The sequence below is a fragment of the Penaeus monodon genome, chromosome 1 (genome assembly GCF_015228065.2).
Source record: "Penaeus monodon isolate SGIC_2016 chromosome 1, NSTDA_Pmon_1, whole genome shotgun sequence".
Classification (NCBI taxonomy): domain Eukaryota; kingdom Metazoa; phylum Arthropoda; class Malacostraca; order Decapoda; family Penaeidae; genus Penaeus; species Penaeus monodon.
In genome coordinates this window covers 63,249,181-63,256,296 of record NC_051386.1, presented here as the reverse complement: position 1 = coordinate 63,256,296, position 7,116 = coordinate 63,249,181, and the positions used below count along the sequence as shown (strand labels likewise).

The following is a 7,116-nucleotide window of genomic DNA, read 5'->3' as shown; positions in this document are numbered from 1 at the left end:
GAGGATCGGGGGGGGGGTTATTTCCTTGCGGTCTGTTTGGTTTGTTTGTTTGCTGGCTTGCTTGTCTGTTTGTTTGTTTCGGTCTTGCTTGTTTATTTTTTTCTCTCTCTTATTCTCGTTCTCTGTTTGTCTGTCTTTTCTCTCTCTCTCTCTCTCTCTCTCTCTCTCTATTTTGTCTTCCCGTTCTTTTCCCTTCTCTTTTGTTCTCTCTCTCCCTCCCTCTCTTCCTCCTTCCCTCCCTCCCTCCCTCCCTCCCTCTCCCTCGCCCCAACCCACCCTCCCTCCCTCCCTCCCTCCCTCCCTCCTTCACCCTCACCCTCCCTCGCTCACCCCCACCCTCCCTCCCTCCCTCCCTCTCCCTCACCCCCACCCACCCTCCCCCTCCCTCCCTCTCAACCACCCCCACCCTCCCTCCCTCCCTCCCTCTCTCCCTCCCTCCCTCTTCCCCACCCCTCTTCCTCCCTCCCTCTCCCCCTCCTCCCTCCCTCCCTCTGTCACCAACATATCTCCAATCACTCCTGTCCGATTTAGGCCTATAGGTTATGTGCCTACCCCCCTCCCCCACTCTCCCCTCCCCTAACAAAACACTCTAACAGACAGACACTTAAAACCCCGAAGGCAAAATTCAACCGACTGCCCCCTTGGATTTTTTTTTTTCGAACTCTTTTAAAACTTTCGGCTGACGTCCGTGATTCCGTGAATCTCTTTAATCTCTTTGCAGGGATGTCTATTACCCCTTGTGAAAGCTTCGTTGGTTCTTGAGTTTATTTTTTTGTTGTTTATTTTTCTCATTTCGAAGTTGCAGTGTACTTTACTCTATATTTTTCCTTTCTAAGTTGCATGGTACGTTTTTCTTCTTTCAAAGTTGCAGTGTACTTTACTCTATATTTTTGATTTCTAAGTTGCATTGTACATTTTTTATTTATTTTTTTTATACAGAGAAAGATGTTATTCAAGAGCTGGTAATAATTGATGACAGATGACAAGTTTGTGGTCATCTTATTTTTTTAAGCAGAAATGGAGAAAAAAAATCACAAATCTTTTTCCTTCCCTCTTTCTTGCTTCTTCTCTTTCGCATATGTTTTATCTCTCCGTCTTTGTATTCATATCTCAACTTTTCTGTCTATTTCCCTATCTATCTTTCTATTTATCTTTCTACCTAGCTATCAATATATCTATCTGTCTGTCAATGTATCTATGTATCTATATATCAATCTGTGCATGGATGTATGTATGTATCTATCTATCAGTCTGTGTATGGATGTATCTATCTATCTATCAGGCTGTGTATGGATGTATGGATGTATCTATCTATCTATCAATCTGTGTATATATGTATGTATGTATCTATCTATCCATCTACTTATAGCATATATACGCGCTGTTTTTCTCCCGCCCTTCCCTGCGCTTGGTCCCTAAACGCGTGTCTCCCGCAGCTGGTGTCGTATGAGCAGGCGACGCGGGGCGGCGCCCCCAGCGTCAGGATGGTGCGGTCCCCCCACGACCCCCCCGGGCGGCTGGTGCCCGACGTGTACCTGGAGGAGCTGGGGGGCCACCTGGGGGGAGGGAACCCCCTGGCCACCTTCATCCCCATGTGACGACTGACCCTTTCGCTGCTCGGGCTGGTGGCAGTGTTGGCAGCGGCGGCCTGGGCGGTGGCAGACGCGCGGGTCCTCCCTGGTGGAAACGGCGATGCCTCAGGGGATGCCTAGGGCCATCTCCCGGAAGGAGGATGCTGTGGCTGCGCCTTTTGATCACTCTTTCCATATTCTAAATTGCATACAAACAATTAGGTATTCAACGAGATCCCTCAAGATCCTCCCTCCAGCTGGGCCGACACAGAAGGATGCTGAGCGAGGCGCGCGGATTTCCTTACCGAGAGAGAGAGAGGATGCTGCGAAGTGCGGTCCCGGCCTCGTTTGCATGCGGAGGGCGTGACACCAAAGGCGCTCGGGTTTGCAACGTGCCAAAGGAAGCAGCCGTGCAAAGAAATCGTGCGAAGGCCTCGGCGAAGATTGCATGCAGTGTGGTTAATGTTGCTGGCTGTTCTGTTATTGCTGGTCAGATATATACTGCATATCAGATACACAAACCCAGTACTCACGCATGCATACACACGCACGCACACGTGCGCGGACACACACACACACACACACACACACACACACACACACACACACACACACACACACACACACACACACACACACTTACTCACTCACTCACTCACTCACTCACTCACTCACTCACTCTTACTCTCACTCTCACTCTCACTCTCATTCTCTCTATCTATCCATCTATCTATCTATCTATCTATCTATTTATCTATACATATCTATGTATCAGTCAATCAGTCTATTTATCGATATACACACAGTTTACACACAAACACACATTATACGTGTTTATGTCAGCCGATCTGTATATTCACCTATATACGCTCCTGTCCACCGTGACGTCAGTGCCAACGTAGGCTTAAAAAGAACACTGTATCTTATGGCATTAATCTGTGACATTCCTTTATATTTTTGTATATTTCAGGCACTAATCTAGAATCTGGTTTGTTAAAAGAGAAGCCATTTAGGTGCAACTTTATTTTAGCTTTTGTGTGTATATTTTATCGAACAATAAACTGCAGTGAAGTATGCTGTGTTGGGGTCATTTTCCTCGTTACGCCTTAAGGAAAAATGTGTTTATATATATATATATATATATATATATATATATATATATATATATATATATATATATATATATATATATATATATTATATATATATATGTGTGTGTGTGTGTGTGGTGTGTGTGTGTGTGTGTGTGTGTGTGTGTGTGTGTGTGTGTGTGTGTGTGTGTGTGTTTATGTGTGTGTTTGTATTTGTGTTTGTTCGTGTACACAATGTGTGAATATCAGTGAGTGTGCGTGAGTTTGCTTGTTTATGTTGTAAACGCGGAGCACATCTGAAAATCCTATTGATAAGCAATATTGATATTGAGCCGAATTCCGTCCCTCTCCTCGCACAATAGCAAACCACAAACGTCCCTGCGCTATTTATGAGACTGCTTTGAGTGACTCCAGCTCTCACTTACCACACATGCTCACGAAATTGCGAGTCTGCTCTCGTTCTAGAACTGCCTGGACATCTAGAAAGGCTCACCTTAGAACAGACATTCACTTTTGTGTGAATGGAAACAAATGAAGTAAAATTCTTTTTTCTTTTCTTTTTTTTTTTTACTTATTAATTATATTTTCGTTTTGTAACTTGTACTTGTGTTTTTGTTTTAGGAAAGCTGTATCTCCTGATTTTCCTTATCATATAGTATAATTCTTTAAGCCAAAATTGGGGTACATTATCCGATAACGTACAGGAGCATTTTTAAAAACTATCTAAATCCTTATCTTTTGATAAAAGAATTCGTAATGTGCTGTGCTGTCCCTCTACCTGGCGTCCGTTAATTGTACGTAAGGACTAGGAAATGAGACGTCCGTTTTTTTTTCACAAATACTAATTAAAGAAAAAAGTGAAAAAAAAAAATAAAACTTATGCGTAGACTAAATAGCTATTGATGTGACGAAATATTTGGAACTTTTTTTTATCAGATGGCCAGTATTTTCGTACCCTTAGATATTTTGAATAGATCTTATTGCGAAAGTAAATACGGTAGACAAACACCCACAAATCCGGAATTTGTGTTACGCATATCTGTTAATACGGCATAATACGGCATTAGCCTTATTGACACGGCATATAAGGGCGGTTTTCCCTCGCCGTTATTAATATCCTGCCAAATACTTACGCACGTAGGTCAGTCACTGAATATATTTGGTAGCAATGTCCCATTTTTATTCAGCTCTCCCGCATAACACAAGAACGATGAAATTTTAACACCAATCATAGGTTTCTGACGTCAAAGGATGAAGTTCGGTGGAAATAACCGACTTGGCAACTCGGGGGAAATGCGAAATTCCTTATTCTCGCTCATAGAAATACGAAAAACTATTGCGCGTTGCATGAATCGTTCTTAAACATCTTCGATCGGCGAGTGTTTAATTATATTCTAAATGAGACAAACGCGAAAATAATAAAAGAAATATTGGTAGCCGGCACCTCGAACCATGAGAAAGGAGCGAGCGACTCTGACAACATCAGGAGCCTCAGTGTTGGTCAGACTGTGAGAGGGTGAGGATATACGCAACGCAACGTGACATCCTGATCAGTATCGTACCATGTTTGAAAAGGAGATTCGCCGTGTCTAGGATTTTGCCGGAATCGCAACCATGGAGAAGATCTTCGGCGCCAGTGGTAAGTCCCGCCTCCCGACGTGGGGTCTGAGCACCGTCGCGAGAGCGAGAGACGAGAGAAAGAGAGAGAAAAAGAGGAAAGAGAGAGAGAGAAAGAGGAATGAAGAAAGAGAGAGAGAAAGAGGAAAGAGAGGGAAAGAAAGAAGGAGGAAGGAGAGAGAGAAAGAGGAATGATGAAAGTGAGAGAAAGAGGAGAGCGAGAGAGAAAGAAATAGGGAAGAGAGAGAGAGAGAAAGAGAACTGGATTGTAAGGGGAGAGCGAACAGCACCATCGATTTTTGAGGGGAGCTCCGGGTGGGGTTGGAGTGTGGGGGGTGGGGGGAGGAGGGGAGGGGTGGAGCTGGCCCTCATCAGCCCAACCCCATGATTTTGCCCTTTGGAGAAAACCTCGTAGCGATGGGGTGCACGGAGAATGCCCGAACTGGTCTTCTTAGCCTCTCGTTATTGAAAAACCCGTCTGTATCATCACTCACATCCTGGAGTGGGAAATGACCTAATGTCTCCTTTGCTTGAGAGAGCCAAGTAACATCCCTTCGGAACCGATAGACGTGAATTTTCCACATCCCCCCCCCCTCTCTCTCCTGCAGATGGAGTGACTTACAGAATCGTGGACAGCATCGGTTGACTCAATGATGCCGTTTTATTTTTTCTCGTGACATTCTCACCTACCCCTTCAAAAAAATGAATATACTAAACAGATAAACCGTATAACCATAGCCTGCTGTTCTATACATGCCCCTTTAAACTCACCTCTCCCTCCCCCTCCGTCCCTTACCCCTCCCTCCCTCCCTCCCTCATTCTTTCCCCCTCCCTTCCTCCCTCCTTCCCTCTCCTCCACGGGTCCTCCTGCCTCCTGGATTCTTCTGTAGGGGCTGCTGCTGCTGTTTCGTTCGTGAGGCGATGTTCAAGCAAGGCACATAGGCCTGGGGGGGGGGGTCAGTCCACAGGACGGCATTACTGTTGTGTTTGGGTCTTATGTCATATTATCAAAGAGGGTTAAGGATACGAATTATTTTGGTGAATTATATTGACATGTATACGCGTACATGCATCCCATCCGCTGAGACATACGCGATAACATTCAGATTGACGTTCATACACACCCACGCACCTACATGAACACACCCACGCGCGCGCGCGCACACCCACATACACACCCACTCTCTTTCCCTGTCTCTCACACACAGCCATTGTGTATGTATTATATAGATAGGTAGATATATACATAAATATAAATACATACACACGCACATATGTGTGTGTGTGTGTGTATATGTACATATATAATGTGTGTATGGAGTATGTCTGTTTATATATATATATATATATTATATATATATATATATATATATATATATATATAATATAACATAACACACGCATATGTGTGTATATATACATATGTGTGTGTGTGTGTGTGTATGTATATATATATATATATATATATATATATATATTATATAATATATATATATATATATATATATATATAGAGAGAGAGAGAGAGAGAGAGAGGAGAGAGAGAGAGAGAGAGAGAGAGAGAAAGAAAGGAAGGAAGAAAGAGAGACCTACACACGTGTGCACATACCTACTTTATTTTTAACATTTCGGCTAATAACTGAGGTCATGAGTGTCAGGTCAAATCAGTCAGGCGATAATAAGTAACAGCTGAGTGAGAAAGGTTATGTATTATATATATGTATGTATGTATGTGTGTGTGTGTGTTGTGTGTGTGTGTGTACATATATACACATCTGGCCTGAAGATTTAATTCATTTGGATTTCGAAACTTTTGTCTCATTATCATTAAGTGGGTTTTTTCTACAATATCAACACGGTAGAGTGTTTTAATCTGCATTTATATATATATATATATATATATATATATATATATATATAATATATATGTATATATATATATTATAATATATATATTATATATTATATAATATATATATTATATAAAATATATCACATACACACATATATAAACTACATGTGTGTGTGCCTATTTATATGTTTGCATACATACATGGACATAGACACACACACACACACACACACCCCACACACACACACACACACCACACACACACACACACACCAAAACCCCACAACACACATATATATATTTTATATATATATATATATATATATATTATATATATATTATACATATATACATATATATACATATATACACACACACACCACACACACACACACACACACACACCACACACACACACACACCACACACACACACCACCCCACAAAACACACACACGACACCCCATATGTATATATATATATATATATATATTATATATAATATATATATATATATAATATATATATATATTGTGTGTGTGTGTGTGTGTCTGTGTCTGTGTGTCTATGTCCATGTATATATGCAAACATATAAATAGGCACACATACACACGTACATGCATCCATGCATGCATACAACATACATACATACATACATACATACATACATACATACATACATACATACATACATACATACATTATATACATGTCCCGTGTGTGTATTTCTTTTACATATACAGTGTGTAGTGTGTGTGTGTGTGTTTGTGTGTATATGTTATAACTATATTAATATATATATTAATATATATATTATTATATATTATAATGTATATATATGTATACTATAAAAATATATATTATATATATATATATATATATTATATATTTATATAATAATATATATATATATTATATATATTATATATTATATATAATATATATTATATATTTTATATTATATATATATATATATTTATAATATA

General features: G+C 40.4%; 1 long non-coding RNA gene across 1 annotated transcript in view; it reads left to right on the top strand.

The window, feature by feature from the left end:
- The first annotated feature begins 4,164 nt into the window (after nucleotides 1–4,164).
- Nucleotides 4,165–7,116, top strand: part of LOC119575510 — a 24,424-nt gene continuing 21,472 nt past the window's right edge. The window contains exon 1 of the long non-coding RNA XR_005228987.1: nucleotides 4,165–4,301. This is a non-coding gene — a long non-coding RNA (uncharacterized LOC119575510). The remainder of the gene's footprint in view (nucleotides 4,302–7,116) is intronic.